At 40.3% G+C, this 23,703-nt stretch overlaps 1 protein-coding gene across 8 annotated transcripts in view; it reads right to left on the reverse strand.

Annotated features, from left to right (window-relative positions):
* LOC105490321 (interleukin 1 receptor like 1) overlaps positions 1–23,703 on the reverse strand; it is a 99,257-nt gene that overhangs the window by 16,872 nt on the left and 58,682 nt on the right. Inside the window, exon 1 of one of the 8 annotated variants that reach the window (XM_071077187.1) lies at positions 17,621–17,782. The exons of the other annotated variants lie outside the window; for them this stretch is intronic. The gene's annotated coding sequence lies outside the window, so the exon portion shown is untranslated. Of the gene's footprint in view, positions 1–17,620; positions 17,783–23,703 lie in introns of those variants that run through there. 8 annotated transcript variants of the gene reach the window in all.

The raw sequence follows: 23,703 nt of genomic DNA on the forward strand, positions 1-23,703 counted from the left end.
ATAAAAACCCAAGGATAAGACTGGTTAAGTAATTTGACTAAGTTCACCCAGTTGCGGCTGGGGTTGAAACAAGACTTGCTGAACTTCAAAGCCAAGGTTTTCTTTACCCCTAATGTCAACTAAAAAAGAGAACATTCTCTATGCCAGAGATTAGAGTGGTAAAGCTTTTCTTTTTATAATTGGGACTGGGTTATTAAAATAAGCTAGTCTATACTTTCTTCTTTGAAAAGAACTAAATCATTTTGGCTTCTCACTATTCAGGCACCACCCAACATAACAGAGAGTAGTTTATACCAACTTCAGACAAACTGGAAAAAGGCAAGCTCTTCTAATAAACGAATAAAGCAAGGCATTTTAAGCACTCATACATTTCTGCCAACTTAATCAGAAACAGTATCTGCTTGTTTCTCTGGCAAATATCCACTTTTTAAAGACTTCTCATAACTACTATCCCTTTTCAGATTAATTTCATAGAATCTAACCTCATTGAACTAGATTTTTCTTAATTTTGTTACAGTTTTGAAATCTTATATGTGTCTGTTTATAATCTACTTCACTGACATATCCACTAAAAAAAAACCAAAAAACAAAAGAACAAACAAAACTTTATATTTTGAGGGCAACAACTAGCTGCTGGCTTATGGAATGTGACACTCAAATACTTCCACACTTAGAAGGCATCTTTCAAGACTTCTTCATTTGACTTAGCAGATATCACACTGAAATGTAACATGCAAATGTCCTAACACATTCCAGAGCTGGCCATGTGCGGCCTGCTCTTACTGTAAACTGGTGTCAAAAGACAGAGAACTTGGTTACATTAATCTTGTATGAATTTCAGTGAGTCAGGCTCTCATTGAGTGACTCTCACTATAAGCCAGAAATGGATTTTTCCCCTTCATTTCATTAGAGGACACCTGGGTACCATTTTTATTCTGTTTTTCTTTTAATTATTTTTTTCTTGATGAAAATGTTTGCAGGACCCGCAGCGGATGGGGCAGAACCAGCATGGCCCTAAACGGCCTGGCCTGGGCCTCTGGAGAATGTGCTGGACCCCCAAGCTTTATTAGCTGCGGTGCCTTGAGTAAAGTGCTTGCCTCTGGGATCCTTCTTGCCCACACTCTAAACTCGAGGCCCACTCAAGCCTCCACTCCTTCCCTCCAAACTCCTTCCTGCTTCACCCAATCCTCCCCTCCAAAAACCAGAAGACCCGTCTGAATGGCTATTATTAAAAACTCAAAAAACAGCAGATGTTGGGATGGATGTGGAGAAAAGGGAATGCTTATACATTGTTGCTGAGAATGTCAGTTAGTTCAATCTCTATGGAAAACTGTATGAAGGTTTCTCAATGAACCAAAAATAAAACTACCATTCACCCCAGAAATCTCACTACTTTTCTAAGGAAAAGAAATCATTATATAAAAAAGACCCCTCTCCACCACTACTAGTATGTTCACTGCAGCGCTGTTCACAATAGGAAAGTCATGGAACCAACTTAAGTGTCCATCAATGGTTGACTAAAGAAAATGTGGTACCTATGCACCAAGGATTACTGTGCAGCCATAAAAAGAATGAGATTATGTCCTTTGCCACATGGATGGAGTTGGAGACCATTATTTTCAGTGAACCAGTTAAGAAACAGAAAACCAAACACCACATGTTCTTACTCATATATGGGAGCTAAACCATGGGTACACATGGACATAAGGTGGAAATAAGAGACACTGAGGACTCCAAAAGTAGGGAGGGTAGGGAGTGATGAATGAAAAATTACCTCCTGGGTACAATATTCACTAATTGGGTAAGACCAATCCCCAATAGTATGCAATATACCTTTGTAACAAACAAGTACCTATACCCTAGAATCTAAAATTTAAAAAAACAAACAAACAACAACAAAAAGAAAAAATCAGAAGAAACCAGCATATATTCAAGGAACAAGTGGAATTTACAAAAGCTTCATGTCTCCAGAACAGAACTTCTGATCTCCTCCAGCCTCCTTGCCTCCCTTGCCCCAAAGAAAAGTCACTGTCTCCCATTGCCTTCTAATCGCAATGATGATAACTCCATGCTGAATGTTGGCTCAGACCAAGACTCCATTTATTATTGACTCTTCTCTTCCTCACATATTGGAAATGCAATCCATCAGGACAACTTATGGTTTCATCTTCAAAGCACATCCTACCTGCAATTACATCTCTCCATTCTCATGGCCACCATCCTTGTCCAATCCACCATGGTCTCTCACTTGGATTTTAATAACTGCTTCTAAATTGCTATCCCTGCTTCCAGTTGTACCCTCTTAAGTCTATTCCTAAAACAGATACTCTGGAGATTCTGTTAGAACCTAGGTCAAATCAAGGAGGCCTCCAAAGTCTTCCACCTCACCCAGAGGAAAAGCCAACATCTTTACAGAAGTAGGGAGGTCCCACACGATGGAACACCACCAATCACCTCTCTGACCCCTCCCCTCCAACCCCATATCCTCGTTGCTGTTCCTTGAAGGCACTAGGCACACGTTGTTCCTTCCGCCTGGACAGCTTCTTCCCATTACCCACCTCCTCCAAGAGCTAACTTACCTCCTCCAAGTGGGCACTCAGACTGTACATTCTCAATGAGACTTAGCCTGACTACTCAATTTTCTGTTCTTTTTTTTGCTTCTGATTTTTAAAAATTGTGCTGAAATTAACATAACATAAAATTAACTATTTTAAAGTGCACAATTTAGTGACATTTGGTACATTCACAGTGTGGTACAACCACTAACTTTATCTAGTTTCAAAACATTTTCACCATCCCCAAGTATAACCCCACACCTATTAACATGAAGTCCCCATTCTTCCTCTTCTACCACAAACCCATAGCCACCACCAATCTACTTTCTGACTCTATGGATTTATCTATTCTGAATATTTCCTATAAATGGAATCACGCAATAAGTGCCCTTTGTGACTGCCTAATTTCACTTAGCATAATCTTTCCAAGTTTTGTTCATATTGTAGCATGGGTCTGTACTTTATTGCTTCTAATGATTGAATTATATTCCACTGCGTGTACCTACCACACTTTGTTTATCCATTCATCCGTTGATGGGCATCTGGGTTGCTTCTAGCTATTGACTATTTTGAATAATGCTGCCATTAGTGTCCAAGTATTTGTTTGAGTTCCTGACCAATCAATTTTGAATTACAATGTCTCCTCTCCCATTCCCCATCTCCTTAACCTGCTCCAATCTTTTTCTAAGGCATTCATCACTGTCTAACATTCTAATTATGCATCATGTTTATTATTTTCTGTTTTATTCATTGGAATATGACCTCCAGAAGGCAAGATTATTTTTGTGAGTTTTGTCTATTGATATAGCTCACATGCCTGGAAGAGCACAAAGTAGGTGCTCAGAAATGTTTATTTATTATTATTATTTCTGAGGCAAGGTCTCACTCTGTCGCCCAGGCTGGAATGCAGTGGTGCGATCATGGCTTACTGCAGCCTCCATCTCCCAGGCTCAGGTGATCCTCCCACCTCAGCCTCCAGAGTAGCTGGGACTACATGCACGCATCACCATGCCCAGCTAATTTTTGTATTTTTCATAGAGACAGGGTTTCACCATATTGCCCAGGTTGGTCTCAAACATCTGGGCTCAAGAGATCCGCCCACTTTGACCTCCCAGTGTTGGGATTACAGGCCTGAGTCACCATGCCCAATCTCAGAAATATTTATTGAATGAACCAGTGCAGATGACCAGGGGATGTAATTTGGGATCCAAAAAATAAAGCTTTTATATATGGATCTGAACAAGAGCAGCCTAAATTTTACTATGCTCTTACATCTCTACCCTGAATATCTGTCTCATTCCTTTTATCTTATCGGAAGATGAGACCTGAGTCACTCTTGGGAGGTCCCATGGGAACCGACCACTGTGTAATTTCAAATTAATTCCACAGACCTTACTGCTGTGGTCTGCATTTGTCACCCTTTATTTAGTTCATGTGCATCTTCTTTTGTCCTGAGGTCAGGGTAACCTTATTCTCCCAGCAGCAGAATCAGCTTCTAAAACTTCTATGGACATCTAAAATCTGCATGGAAAATTAAAGTACTGGAAATACCCAAGACATGGTTAAAGAATAAGAACAAAGTCAGAGAACTTACACAACCTGACCTTAAGACTTAATATAAAAGCTACCATAGTGAAAACAGTGTGGTATGGGCATAAGGGCAGACATATTGATCAAAGAAGAGAGATTCCAGAAGTAGACTCAAAAATATACAGTAAATTAATGTTTGATTAAAATGCCAACATAAGTTTATGGTGAAAAACACTGCCTTCAACACATAATGATGGAAAAATTGACTGTCTATATGAAAAAGCTCTACCTTACATTATACACAAAAATAAAATAAAAATGGATTGTATTACATAATAGAAAATCTTAAACCTGAAGTAGGAACATATTTTTTAAATGGATACAAAAATCACTAATCATGAAAGAAAAATAAATCATAGCTTGGACTTTATTAAAATTAGAAACTTTTCTTCTTCAAAGACATCACTAGAACTTGAATAGACTAAGCCACAGACTCAGACAAAATATTCATAATTTGCACATCAGATAAAAGACTTGTACCTATACTTCATAAATAACTCTTACAAATTTATATGAAAAAGATAAAATAACCCAATTTTTAAAATAAGGAAAAGACTTGAACTGATATTTCACAAAAGAAAATATATCAATGTTCAATAAGCACAGGACCAAGTGCTCAAAGTTACTAGTTATTAGATAAATGTAAACAATTAAAATCACAATGAGATTCTATTTCATAGCTAATAAAAATGTTTGACAATATAAAATTTTGGCAAGGATGTGGTGCACCTAGAACTCTCATGCATCACTGATAGGAGTGTAAAATGATACAATGGACATAGTTTGGCAGTTTCTGATTATATGCTTGCATTACGCTCCAGAAATTCTCCTCCTGGGGATTTACCTAAGAGAAGTAAAAACTTATGCACACAAAAAGACTTGTACAAAAATGTTCATACCAGTTTGATTCATATAGCCAAATACTGGAAATAATACCTATGACCATCAGCACATATATGGCTAAACTATTCTACATTCATACAATGGAACACTACTCAGCAAAAACAAAACAAAACAAAACAAACAAACAAACAAACAAACAAAAAACACTGATTCACAAAATATAAATGAATCTTAGAAGCATACTGAATGAAAGAAACCAGTTTTAAAAGAATGCATGCTATATGGTCCCATTTATATAATGTTCCCAAACTGCAAGGCCAGTGAGTGGGTACTTAGAATGGAAGACGAAGGGTGGCAATTACTTACAAAAGAGTATGAGAGAGATGTGTGGAATGTGTCAATTGAGATGATGGTTTCAGAGGTGCCATGTGTGGATATTTGTACCCTCCTCACCTCATGTTGAAACAGATCCCCAATATTGAATGTGGGGCTTAAGGGGGAGTGTTTGGGTCATGAGGGTGGATCCCTCATGAATAGATTAATTCCCTTCCTCAATCCCCTCCCTTGGTAGTAAGTGAGTACTCTCTCTATTAATTTCCATGGGAGCTGGCTGTTAAAAAGAACTTGGCACTCCGCCACCCCTTGCTGCTTCTCTCCCATGTGATCTCTGCACATGCCAGCTCCCCTTAACCTTCCACCAGGATTGGAAGCAACCTGAGGTCCTCACCAGATGCAGATGCCCAGTCTTGAACTTTGCAGCCATTAAAATCATGAGCCAAATAAACTTTTCCTTAATAAATTACCCAGCCTCAGGTATTACTTTATAGCAATACAAAACAAAGACAATAGAGTATACATGTATCAAAACTTACTGAACTTTACACTTAAAAATGTGTGTATTTTAGTGTGTATAAATTATATACACTCTACATATATATATATATAAAAAACCTAACAAAAAGTTAAAGAACATCTACTGTATGGCTCAATAACTTCCCCCCTTACCCAAGAGAATTAACAAACATATCCACAAAACACTTGTAAAAGAATATTCGTAAATGCCATATTCATAATACCAAAAATTAAAAATAATCCAAATGTCTAACAACAGGAGAATGGATCCTTATTTTTTTAATGTAAACTACTCAGCAATGAAAAGGAAGGAAATAGTGATATAATCACAGGATGACTCTCAAAAACAGCATGTTCTGTAACTCTGAGTTTGTTTCGAAACAAAAAATAATAAAGTCTTGCTCCCGAAAAAGTATGTTAAGCAGAAGAAACTAAACACAGAAGACTACATATTGTATATCATACCTACAGGAAGCCCAACAATAGGGAAATTATAATCTATCATGCTGGAAACCAGAGAGTATGTGGAAATTTGATTGGAAAGGGGTGAGAGCAACTCTCTGCGAAGAAGAAATACTGTTCTGTGCTATTGGGATAATTATATGGATGATGATACATGGTGGATATGATTGCTGAATCTCATTCAACTGAATATGTAAGACTGATGCTTTTAATTGAATATTAGTTGTTTCTCAAAGTAAAAGAGTAGAAAATCATATTCTCCCATTATGTAATAGGAAGAGCCCTGTATTGAAGTCGGGAGACCCAGATTCATTTCTGGGGTCTGTCACAACATGATAAATCTCCCCTGGAGGCCTTGCCAATATTTTATCATCAAGCTCCTCATAATAAGCCAGCTGTAGAGGAAATGGTTCCTTTTCAAAAATTATTCATAGGACAAGTTGTCCTGTGAATAATTCTGGTTTTGATCATTTTTCCCTCAAAACCTTTAGCTAAGTTTCCCCTCTCAATTTATTTCCATTTTTTCCATGTAAGATTAAGGGCAATGGGACAGGCAACACAAAAGCATGAAGGACAGCCAGAAGGACAGCACCATGGAATGTGAGCAGCTGAAGGCCTGAAGAGCAAAGACTGAGGTTTCCCAAAGAAGAAGGAATTCTGCCTCAAGACTGCAACACAGAAATCCCGCCTGAAATTCCAACTGGCTACCCTATGGAATTCAGAGTCAAGACTACAACACCAACTCTTATCTGAATTTCCGGTCTGCCAGCCTGCCTTGTATCCTTTAGATTGCCAAGCCCCACGATCTCATGAGTCAATTCCTTAAAATAGACAGAGTATAGATAGATTAGGTAGATACATAGATAGATAATCTCCTACTAGTTCTGTTTCTCTGGAGAACTCTAAGACAGCACGTACCAATGACAAGACTAATCAGACTAGTTGTTTGACTTTGGACTGTTTTAAATGTAATTATAGTGAACCACAAAATAATTTTTTACCTTGACCACTTAAGAATGATTTAATTTTCCTCTTAATCTCCATCATCTCAAATTTACTATGTATTGCTGATATTTCTGTGAAACAATTTCACTTGTGTTTTCTACAATTTCCTTTGCTTGGAAGATTTATGATTCCTTGGTGATTTTGATAGGTTTGAGAGAGAGACTGGGTCATCTACCACCACTGTGCTTCCTCCAGTAAATTCATGTTTGCAGCCTTAAATGTAGATGCATCAAGTAATTATTCAGACCATAAAATATCAGGAGGGTCAGGGGCAGTGGCTATTGACTCATCAGTGGTAAGGATGTCAGTGTTCTAACATCTAACATGGCTGCACATACTGACACTGCATCAACTGGGCTTAGAAAAGCAAATACTGAACCCAGACAACCAGTTGTTCTGCATCAACTGAGCTTAGAAAAGCAGAATACTGAACCTAGACAACCAGTGAGGGTTGTTCTGTTCATGCCAATCACTGCTCCTGTTGCTAGGGATACAGCAATGCACCACACAGAACAAAGGGAAACAAAAAAACACCTGCCCTTGTGGAATTTATGTCCTACAGGAGAAGGACAGCAAGTAACATAAAGAAATAAAAATAGTTATAAAAGATTTAAAAGTGTGATCCACTTAAGGAGAAAAATACAGCAGAAGGAGAGCAATTTTAGGCCAGATGACCTGGGAAGGCCAACTAGGAAGGAGACATTTAATAAACAGCCCAGGTTGAAGGGGCAGGCAGCATTAAAGCCCTGTCATGGAGACAAGCCCAGTGTGTCCAAGGGTCAAGCCATGTGGCCCAAAGGGCATAAAGAACTCCACAGCAGTGAGAGCTGATTGGAGAGGGGTAGAGACTAGATTGCGAGTGAGTCACCCTGAGCACCTTGGCTTTTATTCAGTGTGATGACGACCACTGGAGTGTTTCAAGCTGAGGAGTGACATGACCTCTAACTCAACGTAGGTATTAAACACTGTGAGTGTGAAAATACTCTTAAGAATGACAAGGGATGAGGTATCCGGGTGAGACAGAGACGGTGGCTACGACCAGGGCAGGGAAGTGCAGGTGGTGAGACGTGGTTGGGATGCAGATAGATTTTGAGGGTAGAACTAGTAGGACTTCTTAAAATATCGGGGGAAACCAGCCCCCGATAATTCAACATAGCTTCTTTTCTATTTTCCCTAAGTGTTGACCGGTCTGAGAAATAAAGGGAAAGAGGAGTACAAAGAGAGAAATTTTAAAGCTGCGTGTCCAGGGTAGACATTACATGTCGGCAGGTTCAGTGATGCCCCCTGAGCTGTAAAACCAACAAGTTTTTATTAGCAATTTTCAACGCGGAAGGAGTGTACAAATAGGGTGTGGGTCACAGAGATCACATGCTTCACAGGCAATAAAATATCACAAGGCAAGTGGGCAGGGCAAGGTCACAAGGCCAGGGTGAAACTAGAATTACTAATGAGGTTCCCGGTCTCACTGTGCATGCATTGTCATTGATAAACATCTTAGCAGGGTTCAAGAGCAGAGAATTGGTCTGACTAGAATTCACCAGGCTGGAATTTCCTAATCCTAGCAAGCCTGCGGGGACTGCCGGAGGCCAGGGCATGTTTCATCCCTTATCTGCAACTGCATAAGGCAGACACGCCCAGAGCGGCCATTTTAGAGGATGCCCTGGGAATGCATTCATTTCCCAGGACTGTTAATTATTAATATTCCTTACTGGGGAAAGAATTCAGCAATATTTCTCTTACCCGTTTTTGGTAATAAGAGAAATATGGCTCTGTTCTGCCCAGCCCACAGGCAGCCAGATTTTAAGGTTATCTCCCTTGTTCCCTGAAAATCACTGTTAATCTATTCTTAAGGTGCCCAGATTTCATATTGTTCAAACACACATGCTTTACAAACAATTTGTGCAGTGAACGCAATCATCACAGGGTCCTGAGGCGACATACATCCTCAGCTTATGAAGATGATGGGATTAAGAGATTAAAGACAGGCATAGGAAATTATAAGAGAAATGATTGAGGAAGCGATAAATGTCCATGAAATCTTCACAATTTATGTTCTTCTTCTGTCACAGTTTCAACAGGTCCCTCCATTTAGGGTCCCTGACTTCCTGCAACATTGATGGACAGGATATGAGAGCAGTCAAGAGAGGTTTGGGGCCCTGAGTAACTGGTCAAATAAGGTTGCTAGTTAATGAATGAGGAAATGGTAGGTGGTGTAGGTTTTAGAGTAGGATTACACTAGTTTTGGCCATATTCAGCTTGACACCGCATTAGACACAAAACTGGAGATGTGAACTCATCGGTAGGATGAATATTTGCTTCTGAAATTTAGGAGACATATCGGGCTAGAGATATAAATTTGGGATATGTCAGTGTATAAATGAAATTAAACCCATGAGACCAGGTGAGATCTTCAAAAGAGTGGAAGTAGCTAGGCCATGAGGGCACAATAGAGCAACTTCTGATTTTCACTGTAAAACATCCCAGAGAATAAGTGTTCATCCTTCCCTGAAGGACGAATTTGGATCTCTACATCCAACACTGCAGACGTGGTGAGCATCTGGCATGAAGTGACCCTGAGTTCTGACCCAGGTCAGCTGCACTGCCCCCATCAGCTTAAAGATGACACTGGGGTAAACACAAACCAAAGCTGTGTGAGAAGGCATTGTATAGGCACCAAACATGTTTTTGCTTTTTTCCCCACCATGGGGTAAAAGAAAATAATTCAGGACAAAACCTAACCCACAGATATTAAGACATTTTTGTTTTGAAGGTCTCCTTATAGTTTATTACAAGGTAACAGAAAGAGAATAAAGAAAAGTTTTTTTAAAAAAATGCAAAAGAAAGGGCTGGGCATGATGGTTCACACCAGTAATCTCAGCACTTTGGGAGGCTGAGATGGGAGGACTGCTGGAGCCCAGGAGTTCAAGATTAGCCTGGGCAACATAGTAAGTCCCCATCTCTACAAAAAATTTAAAAATTAGTCTGGCATGGTGGCACATGCCTGTGGTCCCAGCTGCTTGGGAGGCTGAGGCAAGAGGATCACTTGAGCCTGGGAGGTCAAGGATGCAATGAGCCATGATCATGTCACTGCACTCTAGCCTGGATGACAGAGTGAGATCTTGTCTCAAAAAAAAAATAAAAGAAAGATAAAAAAGATACTGATGATGCACCCCAAAATTCTATAAGGGCAGAAATCCAGCCTTATGGCCTGCTGGATCACTATAAGCACCCAGCATACTAACTGACACTGAGTCGGTGGTTAATAAATACTTGGTAATTGTTTGAAAAACACAACTCATAAATCCACACCTACATGTACATTTTATCCCCTGATCAAATGTATTTAAGTGTGAAGGCTAATATTTACTTTTCATTTTGTTGCATCCCCCTTTCTTTTCTGTTTCTCTTCTGTGACTGCACTGCATAACAGTTGTTCTCATTGACAATATTTGTATCTAAAAAAATTGTTCCATCAAAGCATATTTGTTAAGAGAAACAGTTGAATCTTAGCTAGCAGAGGCAGTTGGTTACTCATCACTAGCAAAGGGGAGGGAGATATATTTGTGATTATACAGCATTTGTGTTTTCCAAATGTGTCCTATGGACAGTCACTTCAGGATATTTTAATTGACTTCTCAGTTAAAAAAAAAAAAAGTGTAAGAAATGTACAGCCAAACACATTGAAATAAGTTCTATTCCCAAAGGACCTTTGAAACCTTTTAATAAGCAGATATTTCTAACCACCAGGAAGATATAGCCTGCTGAGTTTTCTGAGCTGATTTACTTAATTTTTAACTCTTTTATCTTAGAATCTCTTGTTTGTTTTGCTTTGTTTGTTTGTTTTGCAATAACATTATAGAATTTGAATCCACTTTGGAAACATTGCATTGTTTCTTTAAATTTCAATTTTGTTAATAATTAGTTTAAATTATGATGTCTTTATGCTGTTGTCAATACCACCAATTACCACCATGTTGCTTAGGAATCCTCAGTCCTGCATCTTCCCCTTACCTTGAGCTATAAGCAGCCTCTGTCAAAGTGGCACAATTCCTCCAACATCTTTCTTCAGGACCCACAGGCTACTGCTTCACATCTCCTCTTCTCTCCACCACCTCAAGTTTCAGTCCTTGAAGCACTTTTCTTTTCTGTCCACACTCACTCCCCACATTATGTCATCCAGTTAACTGGTTTGAAATACCATCTCTATACTGATTACACTCTTGCAGTTACACCTGCCATCCACACTTTTCCTCTGAACTTCAGGTTCACATGTCCACCTGCTGACTCGACGTCTTCACTTGTCTATATTCCAGACATTACAAAATTAACCTAACCAAGAATGACTCCCTTTTCTTCCTCCCAAAATCTGCTCTTCCAACCATCCTTTTCATCTTGGTTGATGGCAACGTCATCTTTTTTCAGCTGCACAGATCAAAATCCTTGGAGGCATCCTTATACCTCTCTTTCTCTGGCACATCACTCTCAAGTCACCAGTAAGTCCAAGTGAATCTACTTTCCAAATACAGCCAGAACTCAGCCATGTGAGCACTTCTCATGGCCATCTCCCCTGATCCAAGCCACCACCATTGCACTGGTCCTTCCCTTGTCCCCTGTAATTGATTTTCAAAACAGAAGCCAGAGTGATCCTTTCAAATTACTCCTCTCCTCAAACCTCTGCTTTACCCAACGAAAGCCAAATTGCTTGCAATGAACAAGAAGACCCTCTAGGGGTCTGCCCCCCCTCACCTCTCTGATTTACATCCTGCTACAACCCAATCTTAACTCCACAACACATGCACTTTTGTCCTTCCTGTTGCTTGGCCTCCCGAGCCTGCTCCCACCTCAAGGTGTTGCACCAACTGTTTACCCTCTCTTGTATTTTCTTCCTCCAGGTGTCTGTGTGATTCACTCCCTCACTTTCTTAATGAGGTCTGTTCTCCCCAACCCTTTGACCAACTAATCCTGTGCTCCCAATCTTCCTAACTCTGCTTGATTTTTTTTCCTCCATGGCATTTATAACTTGCAACACACTGAATACCTGACTTAAACATCATGTATATTTCCCGTTTTGTTCATTTATGTTTCCCCTCGGAGATCCTCAATAAATACATATTGAATTAAAAATAAATGAATGGTCTATGGTTGAGTTTATATGAGGATCAAGTTTCTCTCTAAATTTATGTTTACTGAAATCAAATCCTTTTTTAAATTTTTATAATAGATATGAGAAAATTTTTATAATAAGTTAAAAATCTATGAAGTAATTTACATACTGAGTTTGTTCTCATTTTATGTGAAAAAAAATCACAAAATTGTATTTACTCATCAACTACCACTTTGTAAAGCTATACATGGGAGAAAGTCTAATAGGGAACATAGAACATTAATCAGCTTTGTTGTATTAAAGAAGTGAGTTGATGAATTACATTTTTTATTATTCTTAAACTACCTGTAACAGTGTAATATTGTTTGGGTAATTACAGTGCATTTTAAAATGTATTTTGCTGAAACATTTTAATTTTAAAGAAATTGCTCTGATTTTAAAATATTGACCTTATAAGCAGCTAAGTGTACATGAAAACATCATTCAATGGAAAATAATAAAAGAAGACATGGAAATAATACAAGTACTGAGAGAGTTGTACAATTTCAGAATGCTTTGAATCAATCAAATTTCTAAGTTGATCCATCATTATACTGGAAGTTTGACATTCAATCAGAATCAACTTTGCCAATTACAAAGAACTCTTCTTTGGAATTTTGGTTTCTAAGGGTCATACTTTTTGCAATATAATAGTTTGTCTCTTAAATAGTCTGTATCTACTACTAATAAATAGTAGCTGGGTATCCATATTATGTAACAGAAGGGAAATGAAATTGTACATTTTTTTAGGTAATTCTGGGAAATTTTTACATAATTTTAGATAAATCTCCTGGTAATTCTGAAATACCATTGTGGCTGAAAATGGGCTATATTGAAAGGTTTGATTGCTTTAAAAAAAAATTAAACTCCCACTTCTCTTCCAAGTTGCTGCAAGATGAAATGCTCCTTTCTTTATCTACCTTGTTCTCCCCTTCTCTGAAGAAGGAAATTCTATCATAGGGCCCAGGAACCTGAGCAACTCTGTTACTTATTTTAGATCCTTGGTTATTCTAGATTTTCTCAGGTTCAGCGAGAGAATATCTATGCCCACCAGATTACATAAAAAGCATGAGATGAGGTTTGGGAAATAGGATAAAGACTTATAAACTGGAATTCGGGATGTGGTTTATGGAAAGTCTTAAGGTAAATGAGCATATCTCAACTCAGGGACAGACAAGTCTTAGCAGCTCTCCTCTTATCAAACAAATCTTATTTCCATTTTCTTTCCATTTTTCTGTGCTCAAGACAAGTTTAGCTAACTGTAGAGACATGCCAAAGACAATCAAATCCTTTTTTATGTGAATATCAGATTTAAGAATGCTTTCTTCATAAGGGTGAAACTAGAAATCAGAGGTGAGTGAATTAGCCCTGGATCTGACCCAGCGACCAGAGGCACAAACCATCACTGGCAGATTGAGATAAGGGGAGGATGAAAGTGGCAGCAAACAGCCTGAAGACAAAGAAAATGGAAAAACCAAAAGGAGCCACATTTACATTAGACCTCTAATTTCCTAAAAATACTCCCTTAATGAAAGCAGGAGCCAAACCCACTTTAAGTAATTCATTTGGTTGCTATGATTGAGGAATGTGTTAGTTTCAAAAATCTTAATGTAGATTATTTTTGAAAAGGTTGTTCACTTTGCATGGGGGCTAGTTTTCTAGATAATTCCTCTAAAAGGTGATTTTTCCGGTGTCTTCAGAGTTTGTGTGTACGTTTGTGATCTGGCACAGACTACTCAGGGAGCATAAAGCAGCTCAGATTTCCAGAAACCACTACTCAAGAAAAAAAGGCGAAATGAAAAGAAAGTAATTTTGAACATTACAACCCCAAATCAAACAAGGTTTTGCTCAAGAAGAAAAAAACGATGAGAGAATTCCTCACTAAAGTCTCAGTCTTTACCCATAAGTTCACTGTTCCTAAAGAGTCATGAAATCCAAGAAAACTTGTCCTCAACATGGGCATCAAGAGACTCTGATTTTCTTTATAGTTTGAGGTCTCTGCTCAGATGGTGAATCAAAGACATTCAGCTATAGTGTGGGGTTCTTTCAGCCAAGCTTGCAGCAAAAGGTACATGATATTTTCTGATCGTAACACCCCAGAGTGAAGAGGAATTACAGAAATGCTGACTGGTCAGGGAGAGTGGAGATTGGGGAGGATGACCAGCAACCGCAGGGGCATCGACATCATCCCATTCCTTTTCCCCATGGCATACACCCCCATTCAGGGAGCCTCAGTTGGGTGGCAGTGGGGCTGAGAGGGCAGAGGCCCCATTACTCAATGACTCTGACCTCAGACACTCCATCACACTTTGACTGCAAGGCTCCCGAGAGGAAGGCATAGGATGTGTGGAATCCTCATTAGGGGAAAAATGTCAGACTGTCAGTACCAAGGGAAAGCAAAGAGAGAAAGCAGGTAAACTGTAAGTCTGCCTTTCTTCATGGCCCAGGACACATAGCTCTTCTGAGCAAATAACTCACAGTCTTCTTGCACCCAACTATCACCAAACACCTGCAAGTTAGCTCACTACAACCTTGGCATTATCAGTACTGCACATAGCACCCTGGAGCCCAGGAACTATCCTATAAATATCCTATAAATATCCAGCAAGCCTTTGTTTCTTTGCAGTCAGCTCCTCTCTGGCTGTGCTGCCCGTTGCAACCTTGTAATGTATTTTCATACTTTCTCTAATAAATCTGCCTTTCTTTATCTACAACTGTCTTAGTAAATTATTTTACCCCTGTACCACCAGCCCAGATAGTTTTCGCTCACCTATGACAGGGAAGTATTCATTCCAATCATAGAATGAGCTCAAAATTGGCCCCTCATATCCACACTTAAGTCATGTTTAACTAAGTTGTCACAGACAAAAGTGGTCTTAGATAGGATCTGCAGTTGTTGAAATTAAAGACTACCCACCCACCTGATAAGTTATCAAGTCTTCTCTAAATCTCAGTTACATCTTGGTGGACACCATCTTTATTCTGTGTTTTTCCATTAGGACAGCATCCCCTTCTACCCAGGGCTCAGTCACACCCAACTCCAGAGCCAATCCCACAGACTCAGCCCAGCCACACACATGCCCAGGTTTAGTCTTGCTGTAGGGAGCCTGCGGCCCTCACCAGCGCTGGTTGGAAGTACAGGATTAGAGTCAGCAAGGACTTGGTTTCATCCCTACTTCACAGCACTATCATAAGAATGGCAGGATATGGTGTGTGGAAAGTGCTTGGCTCAGGGTCTAGCACATAGTCTCAGTAAATGTTGATTGCTGCTGCCGCTATGTTATTTCAAGTGTACTAAGGACAAATACAACCCAGACAAGTTGGAGCCATCCTACCCTTGGCCCACAATATTTTAAAGATGTTTCTGTCATCACCCCATTTCTCCATTCTCCTCTGTGTCTGAGCCAAGGCCTCAGCCTCTATTCAGAATCCAGATGACCTGCCTAGCTAGCCCTTTCCCTTTTCTCTTGGAACTGGACTCTTGGTTCCTGTTAGATTTTTGTTCTAGGACCAGAGGGATCTTTTCCACCAACCTGTAGTAGGACCCTACTGCACATGCACGCACATGCGCACACACACACACACTCATGCAGACGCACATGCATACTCCCACATTGGTGGCATCGCCAGTGTTGGAAGACTCTTGCACTGTATCCCCCCAACCAGACTTCATTTGCCCTTAGACATGGATGTCAGCCTGGCTCAAAGTCATCACCGGAATCCCTGGGGGGGCTCTCCTTTGCAGCTGTCTGCCTCTGCACTCTCAGAAAACCAGGAAGTATGGAGGGATGGCAGAGAAATATAAACCCTTGTGATTATAGGACAAATATTTTAAAGGACATAGATGAAGAGAGTTCTCCTAGAGGAAAAACAGGTATCTGAAAACCGAAGACATTCCAGATACACTTGAGCTATGCGGCCACATCTCCAAACACAGAGGCACCCAAGTAGAAAAGTAACTTGGAATCAATCTCCTCATCTAAACAATGCATTCAAGAACAGAGAGAACCCCAGGTCCTGCTGGGGATCCTGTAACATTCACATCAGCAGTGCCAGCAGCCTATCTACAGGGCACAGAGATCAAAGTTCCCCAAGCGGGGAAGGAAAAAATTAAGGACAATGATGAGGTCTGACAACATTAAGTGCTGAGTGCTGTCTGAGTAATGCACTAAACCCTTATACCCGGTTAACCTTCAGAAACTCTGATCATGATGTTAGTACTAATATGCTAGTTACCTCTTTGTAAGCAAGGAATCCAAGATTTAAAGACATAGATGAGTTGCCTAATGTTATGTAACAAGTAAGTGTAAGAGTAGAGATTAAATGAAGATCTACATTAGTCCAGAGCCTTCTGTCTCCAACACTATGCATGGAATAGCCAAAATGAGATAATCATGTCCATAATGGTATTCAGAAACGATGGCACATGAAGAGTTTGGCCTCAGAATCTGGCAGGAGAATGGTTATAGCCAGACAGAAATATGCCTCCCACTTTCTTATGCCTGGAAGAAATTATAAGGAAAAACTGACATTCAGTGGATAAGGCTTTGGGGGCCAGTTCTTCCATGTCGACCTCTGCAACCCTCTGTTGAGCAGCCTTCAGAGAAAAGAAGAACGGAGCCACCAAGCAGAGGATCAAAGCAGGCAGCCGCAACAAACTTGATCTTACATCAGTCATTCACTCCCCACCCCTCCGGAAACAATGGCCCTCATTCAGGAGGGCCTTCTCATATCTGCATATCCACCCCCCTCATGTCCCTTCTCTATTTCCTTCTTGCAGATGGCTACGATCCTGCTTCCTCACCCCTTTGGTCAGCAACTTCTTGCTTCATTAGTTTTCGTTTTTTTCCTTCATCTCCATCTGAGTAGATTAGACTGCTGGATTTTGTGGATTTCAGAAAGAATAACTCCGGAATAAGAGCACTCTATGTGTATACTGCAAAGCCCCCATCCTTTCTTACCCTCAACCACGTCTTTTCCAACACATGAGACCAAAGTCCCGTATTACACAAATAAGATTTCAAGGGATTTCATCAATCTGTACCATGATTTTCCCACTGGTAATACTACTTTTCTCACAAGCAAAATTGATAACAGTGATTATTATTAACCTCAATTTTGTTCCCTTTGAGATAAAAGTACTTTTGAAAAACACCCCAAAGGCACTTACCCTCATTGGGTTGTACTTGAGTTCTTTCTTCCTCAACTTTCTGCGCACAGTCTCATAACTCGGGAAGCCAATTTCTCTAACAACTTTAGAGCTTTACTAAGTGCAACAGCCGCCCTCTATTTAAAAACCTCCCATTTTCTTTAGCAGTTAAGAGACAGGAACCAGGTTACTGATAAGCTGAACCCGAAGATCACACTGTTAACAAATGTTAACTGCAGTTTTCACCACATTCTCCTCTACTTGAAAGATCTTTGATGAAGTTCTATTTCCAATTTTTACCTTACCTCTATAGATGGTTACATTTTGTCTTAACTATATTTTGCCTTCCTCGTGAGTGACTTTCTCAGCAAAACCTCCCCAACTCCATGTAGGTGGCAGGTCACTCATTTCCCTTAAAGCGAGCTGTGTAGTTGTAACTTCCCTATGGTCCCTTTTGTAAGAACAACAATGTCCATTTCTGCTGCAAGTTGTTTATTTGGTGTTTTTTTGTTTGTTTCTTTTTTTTTTGGCGGGGGGCGCAGAGCCTATCTACGTCACCCAGGCTGGAGTGCAGTGGTGCAATATCAGTTCACTCTGCAGCAAGTTTTATAACTGATGCGTCACTGGCAATGTTTTTGAAAACTTTGACACATGTTGTGTGCTGAAGTGTACACCAGACTCTGTGTGCAGTAATTTGGTACATGCTATCCCATGCAATCCTCAGAAGCTAACAGGAGCCTCAGAGAGGCGAATTACATTACCCAAGGTAGCAGCCAGTACAACGGATATCCGGGATCCAAAGTGTCTATACCTGGGCTTTTTCCATGTGCCCCAGACGGCCTATCTCAGGTGGTTGTAATAGAGATTTATGGACATGAGATGCAATTATTAGAATTCCGGATAAACTAACCTTCATTATCTATGCAATTTTAAAAAATATTGGTGACTTTCAAATAATCAGGATGTGCCATCTGCCAGAGTCCTCCCTAATATAGTAGAGCATGAGATTTAGGGAGAGAACAGCCTAGTTTTCCTCTTCACAGCTGCTTGTCTTTGGGCAAATTTTCTAACCTCTGTCTTGTGTGAAGGGTATTGTTGTCAATACTAAATCAATAACCTATGGAGGGTGTCATCCATATTAATGAACACTGGTGATTTTCTGCTCTATCATATACCCATCCTATCACACCCAGCACAATTGTGTTTAAAATAAAAAACCTTCCGGCCAGGCGTGGTAGCTGACACTGTAATCCCAACAGCCTGGCCAACATGGTGAAACCCTGTCTCTACTAAAATACAAAACATAGCTGGGTGTGATGACGCACGCCTGTAATCCCAGTTACTCAGGAGGCTAAGGCACTAGAATTGCTTGAACCCGGGAGGCAAAGGTTGCAGTGAGCCAAGATTGCACCACTGCACTCCAGCCTGGATGACAGAGTGAGACTCTGTCTCAAAAGAAAAAAAAAAAAAAAAAAAACCTTCAAAATGTATTTGAAAAGATGGAATGATTCATAATATGTACCATATCTAAAGATCATGTTTATGTCAAGAGACTAACAAAACCTGGGTAGCACCTGACCTTCAATCTTCAGCATCTGAAGCTCATTTTGGTTTGGGTGCAGAGCTAAGACGTCTTCTCTATGTGAATATAACCTCACCCCCGAACCCCCACCTCAACACACAGACAAACGAACAGCTGGGTATACTCTCCAATTTTTGTGGATTTGTGTCAAGACCCTCGTCCCACCAAGTGAGCTAGATCACCTCTTCTCCTTACTTAGGGTCGCCATACATAAAAGATGAAAATCTACATCAAGGAGATAATGGTAGACTTATTTGCATACTATGCAGTCTTTAGGTGGATTATGACTTCATAAGGTCATCAATCATTTATTCTCCACTGCTAGATAACTGGAGAAAATATACCTAAATAATACACAAAACAATACTCATTGATGTCCCCAACATTGTGTCAGGCACTGTGAGAGGTGCAAGAGAAGATGAGACTCATTGCTGACCACAAGGAACTAAAATAAAGACCATGGGAAAAGAGGGGTGGGGACAGGGATGTAGGATTTTACAAATCTGCAAATTTAAGATTTCTTTTTTTTTTCTTTTGAGATGGCGTTTCACTCTTGTTGCCCAGGCTGGAGTGCCATGGCACGATCTCAGCTTACCGCAACCTCCGCCTCCCGGGTTCAAGTGATTCTTCTGCGTCAGCCTCCCTAGTACCTGGTATTACAGGCACCTGCCACCATACCTGGCTAATTTTGTATTTTTAGTAGAGATGGAGTTTCTCCATATTGATCAGTTTGGTCTCTAACTCCCGACTTCAGATGATCCCCCCACCTCAGCCTCCCAAAGTGCCAGGATTACAGGCATGAGCCACTGCCCTCGGCCTCAAGATTTAAATTATACAGAAATTTACAGCAGTTAGAATATTTTTAAAATTATGGTGTGTTATCAAGAGACTATAAAGTAGTCTTTACTCAGGAGTATAACTTTTTGGCCTGGCACAGTGGCTCCTGTCACTTTGGGAGGCCAAGGCAGGAGGATTTCTTGAGGCCAGGAGTTTAAGACCAGCCTGGGCAACACAGTGAGATTTTGTCTCTACACAAAAATTTTTAAACAGAGTGGAACTCAAAAAAATTTTTCTAGCATGGTTGAGCTGCAGTTCTATCCTAGTTCTAGATCTCTTAATATCCTTCACATCACATGAGAATCATGGCAGCAGTATTTAGAAACTTGCACCACATCCGCTGTGGAACTTACCCTTCAGTCTCTATCACTGGCATTTACATACTTGATTGTCATCAAAATGAATAATGCCATTTTCAGTGCTTCCATAAATAGCTATCAAATTCAGGGAGACCAACATCCATCAAGGTCCTCTTGAGTTAGTGATAAAGAAGGCCACATCTGAATGCAGATGTGAGGGACTGAGCAGCCGTGGGCAGCTTGAGGAAGTTTCTCTTGAATGATCCCTCTATGCCAGGACTCTGCAAAATGTGGAATTCAGACTCCTGCTGCTGTACCCACCTGGCAGGGAGAGACTAGGCAAGCCCGTAAGGGGCCAAGTCCTGCCCCGCTGTGAGGATCGCTCCCCAGGGGTGGAGATCTTTAATGGTGCACCCCAAGCATGGTTTGCTCGCAGGCCATGACACCTCTTGGAGGTAACTCTCCTTAATGAAAGTGCCCCAGAACCAACAAAGGCAGCTCTCTAAGGAGAGGCAGAACAACATCTGTGACAATTCACGAATCAGTGACCTGAAAGGAAAGATCAAAGTTGGCCAAACTTATTTGTCTGAAATGAGAATAACATACAGTGCTCCTGGAGAAGCAGAAAAGTGGAGTTTGGGCACACACATGTGTGATCAAGTGCTTGTTTGTGTGTGCACATGCAGGGTTGTGTCCACATGGAGAGGACATCTGAGCTCTGCACCTAAACCAAATGAGTTTTCATAATGTTAAAAATTGTCCTAAATTGGCAAAAACAAGAGATTAGCTGGTCTTCCTTGCACTTTGAAGAAACAGGTTCAGATCCAATACCAATTCCACAGCTTATGATAACCCAGAGTCCCCTCATGGCATTTGCTGATTTCTGGGGCTCATTTTCTCCGAGATCCTGTGTCTCTAGCTGGATCTAGAATATCATCTTTGTTCCGCTCAGCAACAGCCCAAAACCCTCTCCAGTTTGCAAAAGAAATCCATTTACACCAAACATTTCTAAAATATGGTGTACCTAAAGATTCACACATCACACGGAAGACCTTATGGCCTCCTACCATCCACCAGGTCCTCTTCCTCCTCTCCTCTCCTCTCCCCTGCTCATCACCCCTCTTCCCTTCTTTCCAGTGCTTGTCGCTGAATGGGCTCAGCCCAAATTCACCAAGGTACTAGGCAGCTAGAAAGCTTTATCTCTTTTAGAAAGAAGGCAGATTGGCTGGGTGCGGTGGCTTATACCTGTAATCCCAGCACTTTGGGAAGCTAAGGTGCATGGATCACCTGAGGTCAGGAGTTCAAGACCAGCCTGACCAACATGGTAAAATCCCGTCTTTACTAAAAATACAAAAATGAGCCAGGAGTGGTGGCAAATGCCTGTAATCCCAGCTCAGGAGGCTGAGGCAGGAGAATCGCTTGAACCTGGGAGATGAAGGTTGCAATGAGCCAAAATCCTGCCATTGCACTCCAGCCTGGACGACAAGAGCGAAACTCTGTCTCAAAAAAAGTTTAAAAAAAAAAGAAAGAAAAGAAAAGAAAAAGAAAAAGAAAGAAGGAAGATATAGATGGCAAATCCATTTTTCTCTGTCACATTTACCTTTGCTTCACCTTCATGTCTGCATGAGTACCCTTTCCCTCACTTCTAAAACATTCCCTCTTCTTAGTTGGTTGCTTTAACCCATTAAATATGTTGTCTAGTAAAACCTACTCCTTTACTCTCTTGAGGAGTACAGACTTTTTCAAAAAGTAGAAAAGTCATAAATACAAATATTTGAATGGCTTATACAGGAATTCCAGCATCTATCAAAGAAACAAAACTGAAGTAGAATTCGTTTTAACCCAGAAAATTCTAATCGAACCTAATACACAGCCAGAAACTTTACCCTCTCTTAAGATTAGCCCTGTGTGTCTTTACCACACCCCTCGCTCAGAATGCTTGTTTTCATGAGATTTAACAGGAAGCAAAAACTCAATCTTATTTTATGGTTACACCATAATATGTGCATTCAGATCTTTCATGATTTGATAATGGGTAAAAAATCTTCCTGTGTTCAGAAATTAAATTGGCTGTTTTTTATTTTCCTGAGGCAGTTAGCCTTAATGATTGGCTCCTATTTGTCTGAATATGAACTGTAGGGATCAAAGACTTTGCTGTATTCATTGTCTTTCTTGTCCACTCTTTGAGAAATTAAAAATTACAACAAGGCACAAAAGCTAGTGTGTTTCACTCTTCCCCCTTACTCCTATTCCAAAGTTCAGAAAAAGTCTATGTTTAGTTGAGAGTTAACAGAGGTGCTTGATTTTGGGTTTGTGGAATAGAAGTTATGTTAAAACTATATGTTCACCTGGAAGAAAAAATTAATTTTGGTAAAAAATTAGATTTTTATATTCTCTCTCTGTCTCTCTCTCTCTCTCTCTCTCTCTCTCTCACACACACACACACACACACACACACACTTGCCCCTTCCTTCCTCATCCGTCTTTTGCTCACTAAGCAAAAAAAAAAAAAAAAAAAAGATTTACTCAACGGTTTCTATAAAACACATTTAGTCACATTTTAACAGGGTTCACGTGTCCCCCACCAGCCTTGAATAGTTTAAGCAAAAGAATGAGCAACTGGGTAGCTAGAAATTGTGAGTTGTCAACAAACAGTACCTTTAATAGCTGTGGCAGGCAGCCTCCAAGATGGCCCCATGATCTCTACATCCTGGTGTTTACATCCTTGTGTAGTCTTTTCTCTCACTGTACCAGGTCAGGTCTTTGTCATCAATATAATATGGAACAAGTGATCACGTGCCATTTCCAAGATTAGGTTATAAAAGGCATCCTGTGGTCATCTGGGACGCTCTCTCTTGAATCACCCCCTCTGAGAGAAGCCATCTCGAGGGCAGCCCCAGAGAGTGCTCCACATGGACAGGTCCTGAAGCCTCCTGCCAATAGCCACATAAGTGAGCCTAGCAGCAAGCCCTTCAGTTGCAGTCGAGTCTTCAGAGATGACAAAGTGTAGTCAACAGCTTGACCACAATTTCATGAGCAACCCCAAGGCAGAACCACCAAGCTAGGTCACTGTCAGATTTCTGACCCTCAGGAACCATGTGAGATAATAAAGGTTTACTGTTTAAGTTGCTAAATTTTAGGGTAATTTGTTACGGCACAATAGATCCCTAATAGCTGATAGAAAATGAACTTATACTATATTCTTTGTGGATCTAACAACAAATACGTAGAAGTCAGGGGTACTTGCTAGTAAGAAATGACTTGATCTCTATGGGTTTTTTTTTTTGTACTGTATTTCCCTTACAAAGTAGTCAAAAATTCAACTGCTACTCCTACTCAGAAGGCCTTTTAGTATCTGTGATGTCAGGAAGCCATTTTTCTTATAA

The sequence above is a fragment of the Macaca nemestrina genome, chromosome 13 (genome assembly GCF_043159975.1).
Source record: "Macaca nemestrina isolate mMacNem1 chromosome 13, mMacNem.hap1, whole genome shotgun sequence".
Lineage (NCBI taxonomy): Eukaryota > Metazoa > Chordata > Mammalia > Primates > Cercopithecidae > Macaca > Macaca nemestrina.